This window comes from Delphinapterus leucas, chromosome 1 (assembly GCF_059928025.1).
Source record: "Delphinapterus leucas isolate spDelLeu-1000000601 "Yukka" chromosome 1, BTC_Dleu_Yukka2, whole genome shotgun sequence".
Classification (NCBI taxonomy): Eukaryota; Metazoa; Chordata; class Mammalia; order Artiodactyla; family Monodontidae; genus Delphinapterus; species Delphinapterus leucas.
The window spans coordinates 122,911,337-122,929,603 of NC_143129.1; the positions used below are offsets into that span (position 1 = coordinate 122,911,337).

Below are 18,267 nucleotides of genomic sequence, written 5' to 3' on the forward strand. Positions count from 1 at the left end.
TCATTAAATAAATTTAGATCTCTAGTTCTAATGAATTACTTAGAGCAATGAAGCATCATTGTTTCTTGATGTCTGTGGCTGCTTTTGGGTGTAAAGACCATTTACAAGTTTTGGTAAAATAATATTGAGTCGTTAAATTAAAAAACTTGTCTTTTAAGTTCAACTTATATATTTTATTAATCTATTAATAAATTGAGCAAGTTTCATATAAACTAAGAATATTTTTGTTTTCCTGGGTGGGGGGATGACACTTTGATTACTGTATCTTAGTAATTCTTGCTGAAGAGATTAAATCTCCCTTAAAACACCCTTTCCAGGTAAAATGGCTTTTGTACTTGTTTTCTTTTTCTGTAATACACTTATATATTTGCACGCCTTGCTCCCTCATTTCTTAGGTTCAAATGTCACTTGGTCTAGAGAGGTTTTCCCTGATGAAGGAGTTTCCAAGGGGCATCATTTACATAGACTTCCCTGCGAATGATGCTTACTGGTGTGACCCTCTTTATACCATCTAAAAGAGCACTTCCTCCTTTCAGTTTCCCTGGTTTATTTTTCTTCACAGTAATTATCATATTTGATATTTATTGTTTGCCTCTTCTCATTAAAATATGAGATCCACGAAGGTTGAAATTATGTTTTCATAATTCACTGATTTATGTTCACTGATTTAATTCTCAGAGCTTGGAACAATGCCTAGTTCATGGTGTATGCTCAGTGATTATTTGTTGAATGAATGACTTTATATTGTAAAGTACTTGGAACAATGTTGAGCACTAGGAAAATGCTCTTTTGTTAGTAGCACTACTGCTGCTGCTTAACTTAATTACATTCCTTATATTTACACATTAATTATACTGGTTTTTATTTTATTTTTTTAGCACTTTATATACCTTACAGAGTAAATGTAAAATTTCAACAAGCAGGACTTTCCCGAATATGTAAAACTCCTTTAAAATTAATAAGTGGAACTTATAACTATAGTCAGTCATAATTTCTCTTAAGCATTCCAATATTGCTTATTAACCAAACCAAATACTTTATACCTTTAAACTTAATGTCCTAAGGCTGAAGTCAGTTACTATTTTAAATTTAGAATTATAAGACTGTCAGATTCTATAATGTTAAAGTTCTCTTAAACACTATAAAAACTTAAAGAAAAAATACATAGTTGTAAACTTAACATGGAAATATTAATATTGTGGGTTTGATATATAATACTTAAATTTTAGTAGTATTTAATTCTAATTCACCTTGGCAGAGAGTCTGTTACTTAAGGGAATAGTTTTGTTGTCTCAAGCAAGTTGAAATTTCTGTGACACAGTTTATGAACACAGACCAGTTACCATCTCTTGACTGGCTGATTATCAACCTGACATTGATTGGCTTCGGAAGCTGCCTTTGTCCAGGTGGTTTTTCTCATTCCGCACACGGACACATTGAACCTTTAACAAAAATCGTGATATGATAACAGTGGAACTCCAAGACAATGTCTTTTGGTTTCTTCTCCATTCAAGTTTAAGGCTTTTTGTAACTGCCTTTTAATTCCATTGCCTAATAAAGTTCTGTAAACCCCACCCAGGTTGTTTCACCACTTGATTGGATTCCAAGAATTCATTTTCTACCTATTTGGCTAATGCCACAGGTTTTAGATCATTTAAATGACACAAAGGAACTGAGAGAGATGTTGATAGCTTTTGTTAATTTGTGGTGAGTCAGAGTATGCCAGAAGATTAGAAACAGACAGTCTTATTTAAAAAAAAACAAAAAAAACCCAGTAGTTTTTGAAATCATTTTCCAGTCCTTGGAGGTAAGGTAGAGAAATAGGCTAGTTCATCAGCATTAAGAACGTTACATTAATAGGTGTAAAATAACCTTTCTTAAATACTGGTACAGAGGGATTTATGTCAAACTTAAGAGATATATCTAAAAAGGCTTTTTTTGTCCTTGTCTATTTTAATATTTTTATTAATACTTCGCATAAATATACAGTTGTGCTTATTTTCTGAACAACTCAACTGGCAAGGATAGATGACTAAAAACAGCTTTCAAAATTTTGTCTGAAATCACAGGCAGGAACCTATAGTTTGAGTTACTTAAAAATGAAGAAATTCTGAAAAAGTATGGAATTCGATTGAAAAAGTTCTCTGAGTAGAATTCTATTCAGTTCACCAATTTTAAGGAACTGTACTAGAGAATAAAACATGAATTGCACTGTTCCCTCAAGGACCCTGTAATCAAGTAAGGAATATACACACATCAAACTGTACATTGTAAATTCTGTGATAGAAGATTTAAGTGTTATGGGAACAAAAGAGAGCATTTAATTCTGATGGATCATTGAATTGGGTTTTGAGGAAGAAAAGTTTTCTAGGAGTTGAAGATGGGAGAAAGTCATTGTGGTGTTTTGTTTTGTTTGTTCTCTTTTTTTTTAATCTAATTAGGGGACTGAAAAATCAGCCAGGGCTCTGTTTATTAAGACATATATTTGTGAATAGATAAATAATACATTGGAATGGGAGATTAATTAGGCTATTACAGTTGTTTAAATGGGGTGATGATGGCCTGACCTGGAGCAGTAACAATAGGACAGAAAGAGTAGAAGGTTTTTTTCAGGACATTTCAGAAGTAGAAGAAGTAGGGTTTATTGATTGTATACTGATGGGAAAAGGAAAGAGTTAAGATGTCTCAAAGTTTTTTAGTTTGGGTGATTAGATATATGTCCTTTAGATTGTTGACATAGGGAGGAGATAGTTTTTTGGAGGTAGAAAGAAAATGACTAGGGATTTGTACTTGTTGAATACAACTACTTTTGGGATATCTAGATTGAGAGCTCAGAATATGCCAGTCTGAAGTTTTGGGTATTGGTTGGGGCTAGAAATATAAAACTGTTTATAGATTAAATTTATCTGAAAGAGTTTGACTTCAGCTATGGAGAGAGGGTTAGAAAGGGCGGGACATGTACATTTTGTCGGGAGCAGAGAGAAGTCACATTGCATGAGAAAATGGAGGGGGAAAGCCTTAGAAAATTTATGTCAGGTAGGAGGAAATCTAGAAGGAAATGCAGGTCAAAGATGGGAGTTTCAAAGGAAGGAGAGAAGCGATGACTTGATTAAAAGCTTCAGGGTGTGGCTACTGAGAAGAGAAACCTTTGCAGCTGGGGGAAGAACTAGCTGGATTTGATAGAGAATTTTAGGAGTTTGGTTTTGCATAATCTCAGAGATCCAACAGTGTGAGTTGTTTAAAAAAGAACAAAACAAATGAGGTACCAGGTTGTATTAATGGGATTATGTCCATAATAAGGGATATACTGTAATATGTATTCCATGTTGGTTAGAACGTGTTTACAATGTTGGCCTTGCTTCTAGAAGCTGCATTTTAAGAACAGTAAATGAAAAATTGAATGTGTCAAGAGGAGGGTAACCAGATGATGATGAAGTGTCTGAGAACCTTTGAAGGAGTTTGGAGTGCTTACTGTGGAGAAGGGATGACTTGGTTGGAATGGGTGGAGAATGGGAGGCAGCAGCTATTTTCAGGTAGTGAAGGACTGTAATGAAGTTTCATAGAGTGGAACTAGATCCAGGTATACTGCCAGACTTTTTTCCTTAACTGAGATATTCTTTTAAAAAATCACAGTTACAATGATCAAAATCAGGAACTTTAACATTAATATAATATCTAATTTATAGTCCATAATTAAATTTTGTCAGTTATCCTAATAATTACTTTCATCGCTTTAAGATCAAGGATCATGTGTTGTATTTAATTATCCTATCTTTCTAGTCTCCTTTAATCTGGAACAGTTCCTCGAGTTTCTTGACCTTGACATTTTTGAAGAGTTTAGGCCCATTATTTTGTTGAATGTACCTCAATTTGTGTTTCTGATGTTTCCTTTTGTTTAGATTCAGGCTATATGTACTGATACCTTCAATTCCAGTCACTGCAGTGTGTATTCCAGTTTCCCACCCTGATATATTTGTAACTCTCTTCTCCAATAAAGGTAATTAAAAGGTTTTTTTTTTTTTGCATCATGTTTAAAAGTACCCTGTTTCCACTTTGAACTGCTCAAAAATGGAGAAGGGGATATCTTGTGAGTTTAGAAACTCCCCTGAATTGGATAAAGGAAACTGACAACATTCTACAATGATCTCATTTTATTTATATGATAATTATCAATATTAAGATTGGTATGCTTTCCTCTTTTATACAAGAGAAAATCGCTCCTCAGAGAATTGTAGTTTGTTACCAAATATCTAAATATAAAGTTCATATTCATTTTCCTCTGAGTGTCAAAAAAGCTGTTAGGGTGTGTCTTCAGGGCTGAATAACGTCTGAGGGTGTTTTCAATCATTGCATTGGAAGTTTACTTTTTGTATGTGTGCCATACTGATTTGAACTTTATGTAAATGATATCACATAATGTTAACTGCATGCTTTTCTGGGTGATTTTTATGAGGGGATCTAGCGATTTTTTTTTTAAAGTTAAAACAGTTAATGCTCAATTTATTGATGACAAATTAGGGTGGCAAATGCACTTAGAGTACATATGGAATTTGAGTTCCTGAATTTTCCCAGAAAAGTTTTTATAAATGAAAAATATATGTTTTGTTTATGTTGTATGTTCATAAATGTGTGGTTCCTGTTGGAACAGCTATTGCTAGATATAAATTGGAAGAAATGGAGATTAGCCCAGAATGATTGGAACCTTGGATGTGGTCACAATGATAGTATAAAGGGAAGGGAAGAAGAACGATAGTTGGGCTCTAAAATAATGGGATAGAAGTAATTGTGGCCTGTTACTTAAGAGGCATACCTTTACCTGCTAGAAAATGAAATGTGCCTCTTCATTATTATTGGTCCCTATTGATACATCTCTACTGTAAGTTTATTCTTCTAGCTTCTTGTTTGTAGGAGTGTTAATTGCAAATGTAATAAACTTTTTCAAAACCTTTTTGTTGAGGTATAACATAAATACGAAAAACACATCATTATTAAGTATAAAGGTCAGTGAATTTCCAGAAACTGAACCAGCAACTAGATCAAGAAAGAGAGCATTAGCAGTACCTCCTTTCTTTCTTTTCTTCCTCCCTCCCTCCCTTCCAAAAAAAAAAAAAATATATATATATATATATATATATATATATATATATATACACACACATGGCTGCACCAGATCTTAGTTGCAGCATGTGGGATCTAGTTCCCTGACCAGGGATTGAACCCAGGCCCCTGCACTGGGAGCATGGAGTCTTACCCACTGGACCACCAGGGAAGTCCCAGCAGTACCTCCTTTCAGTCACTTTCTACTTCCCCATGCCAAGGGTAACCTTTATCTTGACTTCTGATAGTATAGATTAGTTTCTCTGATTTGAACTTTATGTAAATGATATCACATAATGTTAATTTTCAAAAGATTTTAAACCTAAATGTTTTTACTACTTTTGTTATGAAATCATATAATCATAAAAGTTTTATCCTTTCACTTCTAGGGAAAAGATTATCTTTTATATTTGTATGATTAGTTTAAAATATGAGTCTGCGCTAACTTTTCCATCGATTTATAGAAATTTTCATAGCTCTGTATGGTGAAGTTTATGCTGACATTTCTGGAGAAATGAACAAAAATTAATTTATTTCTTCTGGATAAAGATAAAACTTTTTTTAGTGAAAAATAAAATCATAAGTGGTTTAGTTATAAAGCAGGGTTTAATTTGGAATATCCAATTTAGGTGTTTTCTATAAGATTTTGATGAACATACTGATTGGGAAAAGGGGTATTATTGTAGAAAGAGAGGTATAAAAAGATAAAGGACGTTAATGTTATCCAGCGCAGGCCCATCCCTAGTCCTAGGGGTGGAATATATTATCCAGGCTAAAGCCGGATCAGCTCACCACTGGCCAAGTGATTGGTTCATGAGAGATGAGCACATGACTGAAGTTAGTCCAATCAGAGTGAATCTCAAGGCTTTACTGTTACTGGAGTGTAAACTCAATAAAAGTAGGGACCTTCCTTACCTGTCTTATTTCCACTGCTTCCACAACATCTGAAACAAAGTAGATACTTAATAAATATGTTTGAATGTTAAATATCCAAAAATGGAGCTAAAAGTGGAATAAAAACTGGATTTTAATGACATCGAATTCCTGTACCTCAGCTAAATCTACCCCTAGGTCATTCAGTTACTAAGTCAGTAATTTTCTTTGTTTGTTTGAGTTTGGATTTCTCTCACTTGAAACCAACAGGTAATAGGGAAATAGGACAGGAAAAAAAAAAAGATAAAAAGACTTTAGTGATAAGCATTTGATATTAAAACCAGAAATTAGACGTGATAAAGGAGAACAGCATAAAACTCTATCTTTTAGTAGGGAAGCTTGATGACACTTGACATCTTCCCCCCCCCCACGATGTCCTGTGATTCTTGATAAATAATCTTTTACACTGGGGTTTCTTACAGTGGGCAGTTGGGCTGTGACCTTAAAACAATGGAGTGAACTGGCATTTGGCAGTGGTTCCTGAGAGATACGTTTAGTCTGAAGTTCTGATAATCAGCCATTTGGCATTCGGCACCTATGTGTTTCTCTGATAAACATTGCTGCCTCAATGTCAAGTTACTCTGTGGTTTTTCAGATAAGAAAATATTCTTTAGGTAAATTGAAATACCTTAGAATCAGGTAAATTGAAATACCTTAGAATCAGTATATATAACCATTCTGTAGCCTTGAGCAGAATATCAGAACGCCTTTACAGAACTTCTACAGAACTGCGCCACCAGGGAAACCCCAAGGATATTTTAATGCATTGTTTTGTAGTCACCTTAAATTTAGAAGTTTTAACATATTCAGCTTTATATTAACAAGTATAAAATATAAAAGCTTTATCTGAAAAGCAACTTGACGGTGTTCATCACAACCCTAAAAAAGTTCATATCGTAGGACCCAATAAGTCTTTTAAACAAGTAGTCAGGGATGCAGAAATGTACAGAATGTACAAGGACATGCATCAAAGGGTTATTTATAATCAATAATAAAGTATCAGAAGTAGTCTAAATGTCCTAACAGAATGGATATGGTTGAATTAGGGACTGCTTACAAGGTTTTTCTATATCCATTAACAATTTTAAGACTTAACCGTGTGACATGTTAAGTGTGTGTGAGGCAGGATGTAAAATTAAGAATGTGAATGTGAGGGCTTCCCTGGTGGTGCAGTGGTTGGGAGTCTGCCTGCCGATGCAGGGGACACGGGTTCGTGCCCCGGTCTGGGAGGATCCCGTGTGCCGTGGAGCGGCTGGGCCCGTGGGCCATGGCCGCTGGTCCTGCGTGTCCGGAGCCTGTGCTCCGCAACAGGAGAGGCCACAACAGTGAGAGGCCCGCGTGCCGCAAAAAAAAAAAAGAATGTGAATTTTGACTTAAAAAATGCACATATAATAGGAATGGAAGGGAATACACTAGTATATTAAGTGGTTGTTGAAATGGGTTAAGCTATATTTGCACTTTATATTAAGGATGTATCTAATAATGATTGTATAGTAATTATTCATTTAACAAATAGTATTGGACATCAAGCTCTGACTAGGCTCTGGATTATAAAAGAGAAGAAAACAAAGTCCTTCTAGTGGAGATTATAGGTAAGTTGTGGGAGGTAGCAAGCAAATATTCCATTGAACCTTATTAAAAGGCTGTTATTTGATCATTTTTGACCTACTAAACTGGAAGTTTCATATGATTTAAACATATGTCAGATGGTGATAAGTGCTGTCGAAAAAACTGGAAGTAGGGTAAAGGGGATGGAGACTGTGGTTGTGTGGAGGCAAGGAGTGGCCATCAGGGAATATCATATGTAGGTGGTCAGGGAAGCCTGATACAGTGATATCTGAGCAGAGGACTGAAAGAAGTGAGGGAATTAACCAGAAAAGTATTCCACACTGATACAACAGTAAGTTGAAGTCCAGAAGCCTGCAGTTGTATACTGTGCTTTATGCTTGTGAGAATGCTTTACCTTGTTTTTGCAGTATCATGTGTTCTAAACACATGATCCTAGGTTAGGTCAATTATATTAGCACATTAAAATTTCTTAGGCAGAAAAATAGAATTAAGATATGATTATCTTCTATGTGTTTTTTAGGTATGTGTATTTTCCGGATAACAGTTCCCAACTCTTTCCCTATAAAACTTCTCATTTATTATTTCCCCTCTAATCTATATTTTCAAAGGTTTTTACTAAAAAAATTGCATTATTAATAGTTATGATCAGCACTGAGATAACTAATGTGGCCATATAACTTTCTAGTCAAGAAACAGGTGGAGTGATAAGAATGTAAATATGGTTGATTTTCATTATCTGCAGGTTTTGTATTTATGAATTCACCTACCTGCTAAAATTTATTTGTAACACCAAAATCAATACTCCTGGAGCTTTCATGGTCATTCACAGACGTGCAGAGTGGTGAAAAATTTGAGTTGCCCAAGGCACATGTTCTTAACTGAGGTTGAACAGGGTCATGACCTGCCTTCTTTCAGCTCGCATACTGTAAACAGTGTTCTTTTCATGGTCTATTTAGTGCCATGTCTTGCACATTTTTGTGTTTTGGGGGGTGAGATTTTGTTGTTTAAAGTGAACTCCAAGTGTCGTGCTGAAGTGCTGTCTAGGTTGTGATGGTTGTGATGTATCTTACAGAGGTTGTGATGTATCTTACAGAGAAAATAGAAAATATGTGTTAGACAAGTTTCATTTTAGTACTAGTTGCAGTGCTGTTGGCTGTAAGTTCAATGTTAATGAATCAATAATGTATATTAAATAAGGTGTATTTAAACAGACACGTACATAAAACAAGGTTATGTATTGATCAGATGATGAAAATGTGACCAGAGGCTTGCAGGAGCTTAACTCTGCATTTCCCTTAGGAGAAGTGGTTCAGTATTGGCTAATTCAGTGTTTGTGGCAACTTTATGGATAATGAGAATCAACTATATGATACTTGTGTTATGGCAGTTTTAGGTTTTTGAAATATTAAAACTAGCTTGGGAACTCCTTAACCTCTATAGATTCTTAGAGGTGGTGGAGCATCCACTTAGAGGTGGATTAGTATACTGGTGAATTTTTTTTGTCCTTTCTGAGATAATTGACAGTAAAAATTCAAGAATTTAGAGGAATTGCTAGAGATCTGATAAGATTTCAAGGGTTTTGCATTTTGATATTCCGCCCTTGATGATGATATCAAAAAATATTTCTGGGCTTCTCTGGTGGCGCAGTGGTTGAGAGTCCGCCTGCCGGTGCAGGGGACACGGGTTCGTGCCCCGATCCGGGAAGATCCCACATGCCGCGGAGCGGCTGGGCCCGTGAGCCATGGCCACTGAGCCTGCGCGTCCGGAGCCTGTGCTCCGCAACGGGAGAGGCCACGACAGTGAGAGGCCCGCGTACCGCAAAAAAAAAAAAAAAAAAAAAAAAATTTCTGGGAGGACGCTGTCCTGAGAGAAGAATGGTAAAATGTCCTAATTCAATATGACTCTTTACCTTAGTTTGTCTCCTGTTGATTTTTTAATTTGCTTTTAAGATTTTTCATAGTCTTTAAAAAAATTTTTAATTTTATATTGGCATATAGTTGATTAAAAATGTTGTGTTAGAAGACTTTTCCTAGTCTTCATTGTTGGTCCTTGATATCTGTGTTGACCAAAACCATTGAGAATTCTTAGGACAGATGGAACATGTCTTTTAGAAAGGGTTAAGACTGGCTTTTAAAGAAACTGGCATTACATAACATCCTTAAAGATAAAAATCACTGAATAAAGTTAATGGAAATTTATCCTTTTCTCCAAATTTAGCTAATTGATAAATTCATAACCACTCTAGAGCATTACAGAATTTGAATTTAAAATCATTATAAATATAAGACTTTTAACAACTGAAGTATAGTGGATTTACAATATGTGTAAGACTTGTTTTTAATATTTTAAAACAAGCACTTACAATCATTATTTGTAACCATTTTCAAAATGTTATGTACAGCTAGGCAGCTCTGAAAGATAGTTTTAGTGAGGAATATTACTGAAAGGAAGACATTTATACAAATTGAAGTTAATAGAGGGATCTTTACATCAGACATTTCACATAGGCCTTGCTGAATTATTAATACTTAATTGCAAATGTTTACTGAAGGTGAACCATTGTACAGAGCTGAGATTCTGTCTTAATGATGGTAAGTGCATAGTAACATAACGTGCTCAGTTAATGTATCTTGAAATAAATCAGTCTTGATAGTCCAAGAATCATTTCCAAACTAGTCTGTTCCATGAACAACCAAGCTAGTTTGGACCTCAGAATGATGTATAGATGCATTCCCATTTCATTTTTTGAAAGTCATCTGTCAACTAAGGGAATATTTTTGACTTATGAAGTTGAAAAGTTCAGATTGTTTATCTCGCTTCAGGCAGAACTAAATCAAATTGTTTAAATGATGGCCCTTTAGGGCTCTTTTTCCTTCTTTTGCTTGGGCACAGGGAGTTTCAACCTTATTTTTTGCTACTGTAGAGAAAAATCCTATCTGTTAGGCTATTTCATTAGCCATATAAACAGATCTCATGGAGGAACTGTGATTGGTGCTGCTTGCGTCATATGCTCTGTGTGTGTGTGTGTGTATGTGTACATATACATATATACATGTAGATGGAGTCAGCCATGTTTAAATCAACTGTATCAACACACATTAGTTTTACTTGTTCTTGAACTTTATATAAATGGAAACATACAGTATGTACTCCTTTGTGTCTGTCTTCTTTGGCTAAACATTATGCTTATGAGCTTTTGTTGCATGAACTTTTAGCTTATTTTCATTGTTGTATACTGTTTCATTGTGTGAATAATCAACAAGTTATATATCTATTGTTGATGGGCATTTAGGTAGTTACAAATAGTGCTGCTATGAACATTCTTATACATGTCTTTAGATGAACATACACATGCATTTCTCTTTTTTCCCCCATATATATACATTTCTATTGGCTATATACCTAGGATTGAAATGATTGGGTAAGACAGTGTGTATTTATTTAACTGTAGATATTGACAGTTTCCCAGAGTGGTTATATCAGTTTACACTTTTGCAAGTAGCGTATCAGAGTTCTGGTTGCTCCACATTCTTGGTCAATTTTTATTTTTTTATTTTTTGCTGTGGTGTAGGCTTGTGGGATCTTAGTTCCCCGACCAGGTATTGAACCTGGACCCTTGGCAATGAAAGCACCAGAGTCTGAACCACTGAACTGCCAGGGAATTCCCTCTTGTCAATTTTTGTTTTGCCTTTTTAAAAAATCATAGTCATACGGTCTTGATTTTTGTTTCCTTGATGAATAATGAAGTAGAGCATCATTTCATGTTTATTGGCTAATTGGCTTTCATTTTTTGTGTGGTCAAATCTTTGCCTGTTTAAAAAATATTAGGTGTGTATCTTGTTCTTATTGGTTTATAGGAATTTTTAAAATATATTGGAACATGAGTCCTGTTTTGATTGAAATATACATTGCAAATATCTCTTCCCACTCTGGATTGCCTTTTCATTCTCTTAATGGTATCTTGTGCTGAACAGAAGTTCTAAAATTGTAACATAATCCAGTTGATCCATTTTTTTTTCTTTTTTTTCTTTTCTTTTCTTTTTTTTTTTTTTTTTGTCCACAACACGATGGGGATCTTAAGTTCCCCAACCAGGGGTCGACCCAGTGCCCCCTGCAATGGAAGCCGTCCTAACCACTGGACCGTCAGGAAATTCCCAGTCCATTTTTTCAAATGCTGCTTTCTGTGACCTGTTCAAGAAAATCTTTGCCTGTTCCAAGATGATAAAGCTGTTCTCCTGCTAAAAAGTTTTTAAATTTTTCTAAAAAGTTAAAAAAATTTTTTTACCTTTCCCATTTAGATCCGTAGTCTGTCTGAATTGATTTTTGTGTATGGCATGAGGTAGTAGTCAAATCACATTTTATTCCATATGGATATCTAGTTGACCCTCTGTAATCTATTGAAGAAAACCTTTCTTTCCCCACTGTACTATAGTTTTACCTTTGTCATGAATCAGATGACCATATTTGCTCATACCCCTTTTGGTTAAAAAATAAGTAGCTGGGGCTCCCCTGGTGGCGCAGTGGTTGAGAATCTGCCTGCCAATGCAGGGGACACGGGTTCGAGCCCTGGTCTGGGAAGATCCCACATGCGGTGGAGCAACTAGGCCGGTGAGCCGCAACTACTGAGCCTGCGCGTCTGGAGCCTGTGCTCCGCAACAAGAGAGGCCGTGATAGTGAGAGGCCCACGCACCGCGATGAAGAGTGGCCCCCGCTTGCCACGACTAGAGAAAGCCCTTGCACAGAAATGAAGACCCAACACAGCAAAAATAAATAAATAAATTAATAAACTCCTACCCCCAACAACAACAACAAAAAAAGTAGCTGTTTCTTTTAAATATTTAAAAATACTGTCATGACTAAAATCCAGTCAAAGTAAAGGTAATTATAGAAGAAGCAGTTTTAATTTTGATCTTACAAATCATTTGTTTGATCATGTTGTGTCAATATTAACTATTTAATTGGCTTCCTTCTCTTAAGTTTTCTATTCTAGGAGACAAATAGGAGATAAATACAATGAAGGGCACTTTTCGTATCAAGCCTTAGGCTCTGTCTTGTGTTCAGTCTTTACACCTTTCCAAAGGTGGAAATCTTTTCCCTCTTCATGAACAGAGAGAGGGAATGAGTTTGCAGGAGAGACTGAATGACTTACAAAGAAGTATAAAACTCTTCTAGTTCTCTGTTAAATGATGTCATTGTTTAAACAAGAAGCATACACAGAAAACAGTAATGGACCTGTCAAAATACCTTCTGCTTTTGATTAGCACTGGGATATTCTCACAGACTTCATGTAAGTAGGGTAATGGTGTTATTGATATTCTTAAGTAAATCTATATTTTAACTTCTGGTAAATTTGACTGTTGACAGCCATTGGGAGGAAGTATTAACATAGGTCATGTATCATCTGTTTATTAGATATAACCTCTCTTGTTTTCTTCTGGAAGGAGTTCTTCATTCACAGTGTTTACAGAATTATTACCATAATACAGAGAGCCACATAGTCTCATAGATTGAACTCTGGTTTGAGCAATAAGACCTAGGCTCAAATTCTGGCTTTATTAGTTGTGTGATCATAGGCGTTTCTTGAGTTTGTTGCCATATGCTACAGGAAATGAAGATCATGCCTATCCTGTATACTTTTGAGATTATTGTGAAGGTATAATGAGAAAGTTGTTATTGTAAAGCACAGTATCAAAGTGGTTAAGACTCTTTTCTGCCACTTAATTATCTGTGTAATGTTGAAGAAAATATTTAACTTTTCAAGCCTTAGTTTTCTCATGTGTAAAATGGGAATAATAATAGGACCCCCCCCCCAGGTTTCTGAGAGTTTTAAATGAGATGATGAATATAAAGTATAGTGCCTAGCATTGGACATAATAAATGTTAACAATCATTATTATGTGTATCTATTGATTATGTAATATGTACTGGGAGTACTTTATATAAATTATTTCATTTAATTCTCAGGACAATTCTGTGTGGTAGGAATGCTTTTTCCCCATTTCACAGGTGAGGAATGAGTGTCAGTTAATTGCTCAAAGTCATATAACTAGTAAGTAGTTTAGTTTGGATTGGAACCTAAAACTCTCCCCCCGCCCCAACACCCAGTATATTAAGATTCCTTTCAGATATATGCTGTAGGTACCTTTACACCATATAGACGAATCACCTTTGATTCATGTTTACAGATTTTTTCAAAGACTGATTTTGAGTTTTCCAGTGTTTTCAAATATCTTTTATTCCAGTCTTCCTAGGTTTCTTTAATTTGCTCGATAGACTAGAACTTATACTACAGAAATAAACATGCTTTGTTGATATGTAATTAAGAACAGTTAATAGTTTGTTTATAAGCCACTAGACTCCTTGAGTCTGGCTGACTTAGCTATTACAAAGTGACTTTAGACTTTGCCTCTGGTAAGGGAAAAATACTCTGATTTTATCCTCTCTTTGTAAGGAGCTTACTTCAAGTTGAAGTGCAAAACTGTAATTGACTTTCTAGCCAAGGGAAGAAGGTCAAAAGACCCCAAAATGAAAAAGTACCTAGCTTTAAATATTTCTGGTTGAAATCTTTTGATGCTGCGTCTTGGAAAATAGAAATAGACATTGTATTCAAGGGAAATTTGGAGAACTCTATTGAGGTTTTCTTCCTTGTTCTTTTAATTTTTTTCCTGATGCAGTCCAGGTTTTGAACTTGGAATACTAATAGAGACCTTTAAATTATCCTTAGGCATTATGATGGCCTTTCACATTTCATTCCATCACTGTAAAATGGGCAGCATTCAAATGAACTCTCTCACTTTGTGCTATATATTTGTTTAAAAAGCATTTTTAAAAGTTTTTATGAAAAGGTTTATGTATTTGGGATCAAAAGATATTCTACTGATAATTCATCTGTGTAGTTGAGGTTGTAAATCATTGGGAAAATGTGAATTTTTATCAACATCTTGGAATATATGTTCTTTGTGGAGTTAGATATAGGTATTTATAAAAGATAACTTGTGTATTTGTAGGTCGTAATAACACCATTTCCCAAACATTAATCCTTCTCCTATAACTTTATTGTTTTGTTTGCTGAAGATTTGACTCCCTTAATTTTTCTTCGAACTAACATTAGAGCATTCACTTATATACCATAAGTCAGAGAAAGCAGATTAAATGATCTTCCTTACCCTTGTGCTGTGACATCATTAAAGTGCACATAATGTACAAAAAAATATATATGATGAATGATTGGATATGGGTATGGGTGGGTGGGTTGGATGATAGAGGAAAAGGGAATTAAAAAGGTTACTCCTAGGATTTTAGCTTTGGCAGTAGGGTATTTTGTAGTATCATTCATTTAGGTAAGTAATTCTGATGGAGGAACCAGGTATTGGTATTGGGGCTGAAGGGAAGAGGTGAATTCACTTCTGAACAAGTAGAATTTGAGGTTTTTGTAGAGTCCAGCGGGCAGTTGGATATAGAACTGAAGCTCTGAAGGGAAATGTAGAAGCTGCTGTATAGATTGAGGAGCCCAAAGCATTGAAGTTATTGTGCAAGGATAAAAGAAGGCAGTAACAAAGGAGGGAGTAGGACAGAACCTTGCAGAGTACTCCTGAGCAGAGGAGGAGTAATTCTTAGAATCTTTGACTTTCTTTTAAAGCTCCACATCCAGAGTATTAATGATAGTGAATTTGATTTGGCCTGCTTTCAAAATCTAGGTTGAAGTGGCCACTTTCTTGCCACTTCCTCTGATAATGCACTGGTATTTCTCCCATAGCAGTAATATTCTCTGGAACTGTCCTTCATGTTTCTGCTCTTGCTGTCTACAGTCTGTTCTGCACAGAGCTGTTGGAATGATCCTTTTAAATAAATGTCACATCATGGTACTCCCTTGATTAAAATTCTCCAGTGGCTTTCATCTCACTCTGAATAAAATCCAAAGTCCTTACCATTGCCTACCAGGTCCTACGTGATCACTATTCGAATGTTAGGTCGTTCTCAGAGATTGTCATACTGAGTGAGGTAAGTCAGAGAATGACAAATGTCATATGATAACGCTTATATGTGGAATGTAAAAAAATGGTACAAATGAACCTGTTTACAAAACAGAAATAGGGTCACAGATGTAGAAAACAAACTTATGGTTACCAAGAGGGAAAGGTGGGGGAGGGATAGATTGGGATTGACATATACACACTACTATATATAAAATAGATAACTAATAAGAACCTACTGTATAGGACAGGGAACTCTACTCAATACTCTGTAATGACCAGTATGGGAATAGAATCTAAAAAAGGGTGTATATATGTATATTATAACTGATTCACTTTGCTGTACAGCAGAAACTAACACAACATTGTAAATCAACTATACTCCAATAAAAAAATTAATTAAAAAAATGTTAGGTCATTAGAGAATTCCCCCCTGACCACTCCCATCATTTTCATTGTCTTATCTTGCTTTTTTTTTTTTTTTTTTTTTTTTGCGGTACATGGGCCTCTCACTGTTGTGGCCTCTCCCGTGGCAGAGCACAGGCTCAGCGGCCATGGCTCACGGGCCCAGCCGCTCTGCGGCATGTGGGATCTTCCCGGACCGGGGCACGAACCTGTGCCCCCTGAATCGGCAGGCGGACTCTCAACCACTGCGCCACCAGGGAAGCCCTTTGCTTTATTTTTTGTAGTACTTATCTGACATAATTTATCTGTTGAATTGTTTATACAAAATGTAAGCTCTGTGAAAGCAGGAATTTACCTCTTCCCAGTGTCCAGAACAGTGCCAGGACCACAGTTGGTCCCAGTTAGTATTTGTTGAATGAATGAAAACAAGTGACAATATTGGATGTAGTCACTTTCCTGCTTAAACGTTTATTCTTTTATTCCCTTTGTTCAAATTTATTAGGATACTCTTGTTCCCTTCCCATTATGCTCTTGAGTTCACATTCACACAGCAGTCAGAATGATCTTTTAAAACTGTATATTAGATTGTGTCATTCTCTTCTTTAAAATTCTTCTATGGAATAAATACTTCAGATTAAAAGTACATAACAAGGGCTTCCCTGGTGGCGCAGTGGTTGAGAGTCCGCCTACCGATGCAGGGGACGCGGGTTCGTGCCCCGGTCTGGGAAGATCCCACATGACGCGGAGCGGCTGGGCCCGTGAGCCATGGCCGCTGAGGCTGCGCGTCTGGAGCCTGTGCTCCGCAACGGGAGAGGCCACAACAGTGAGAGGCCCGTGTACCGCAAAAAAATAAAATAAATAAAAGTACATAACAAAATTAAAAAGTAAATTAAAAAAACCCCAAAGATCAAATTCCTATCATGGCCTACAAAGCCCTTCATGATCTGGCACCTGTCTGCTTTAAAGCTTATTTCATTATGCTTCCTCCCTTGCCCACTTAAGGTCCAGCCTAACTGGCCTAATCTCAGTTCCTCTGATATGCCAAGGCTTTTTCTGTTTCAGTACCTCCATTGATACTGTTTACCTTTTCTTAAACATTTTTCCCGTTACTGATTTATCCTCCATATTTACTTTTAGTTTGAATAATGTCTCAGTAATAATGTTTAATTAATGTTTTCTAAGCATCAGGGAAATCATATGAGAGGCCTTGCTATAAACTAGTTTTGGTGAATGAAATACAAGTGAATAGAAGAGTATAGTAAGTAGTAATTTTCAAACTCCTAGGGGAATAGTTTGAGGGAGGGTGGGCAAGCTTACTGTCATGCAATGACTTTACCCTTGTTTTTAACTAGAGCAGCTTTACTTTCTTCTGTTTCTTTAGCATATAATTTAAGAGTTCTTGCTTTAAAAAAGAGTTCGGAAAATACCACATGTGCTCAGTGGTATGATAAGAGCTATGTATAGGATTCCCTGAGAACACATAGCTTCTTTATGGCTAAAGTCTTTTTTTTTTTTAATTAATTAATTTTTTGGGGTGCGTTGGGTCTTCGTTGCTGTGCGCGGGCTTTCTGTAGTTGCGGCAAGCGGGGGCTACTCTTCCTTGCGGTGCGCGGGCTTCTCATTGTGGTGGCTTCTCGTTGCGGAGCACAGGCTCTAGGCGTGCAGGCTTCAGTAGTTGTGGCGCTCGGGCTTAGTTGTTCCATGGCATAGTGGGATCTTCCCGGACCAGGGCTGGAACCCGTGTCCCCTGCATTGGCAGGTGGATTCTTACCCTCTGCGCCACCAGGGAAGCCCCACATAGCTTCTTATAGGAGTTGGTTGCATCTGATCTGTGACTTGAAGGGCAAGATAAATGTTAGCTAGCAAAGGAAAGAAGGTAAAGACACTTGAGGCAGAGGTAGTAGTTTTAATCCTTGGTTGTTTGTTTATCAAAATTATCCTTGGAACTCTTAAAAATATATATATACCTCTACACTTTGTGATAATTCATCAAGCTGCACATTTAAAATTTGCGTACTTCTCTGTATGTATACCATACTTTTAATAGGTAAGTTAAAAATAACATAAAAAATGAGATAACATAGGGGACTTCCCTGGCGGTCCAGTGGCTAAGACTGTGCTTCTACTGCAGGGGGCATGGGTTCGGTCCCTGGTCAAGGAACTAAGATCCTGCATGCTGCAAGGTACAGCCAAAAAAAGAGAGAGAGAGAGAGATAATATAAAATTTAGATATAATAAAATCACCCCTTTAAAATGTATAATTCAGTAATTTTTAATATATTCACAAAGT

At 36.1% G+C, this 18,267-nt stretch overlaps 1 protein-coding gene across 8 annotated transcripts in view; it reads left to right on the forward strand.

The window, feature by feature from the left end:
* Positions 1-18,267, forward strand: part of ZZZ3 (zinc finger ZZ-type containing 3) — a 139,253-nt gene that overhangs the window by 14,007 nt on the left and 106,979 nt on the right. For 2 of the 8 annotated variants that reach the window (XM_089920771.1, XM_089920778.1), the window contains exon 2: positions 3,900-3,997. The exons of 5 other annotated variants lie outside the window; for them this stretch is intronic. The gene's annotated coding sequence lies outside the window, so the exon portion shown is untranslated. Of the gene's footprint in view, positions 1-5; positions 3,998-18,267 lie in introns of those variants that run through there. One more of the 8 variants, XM_022581046.3, reaches the window with a different exon arrangement.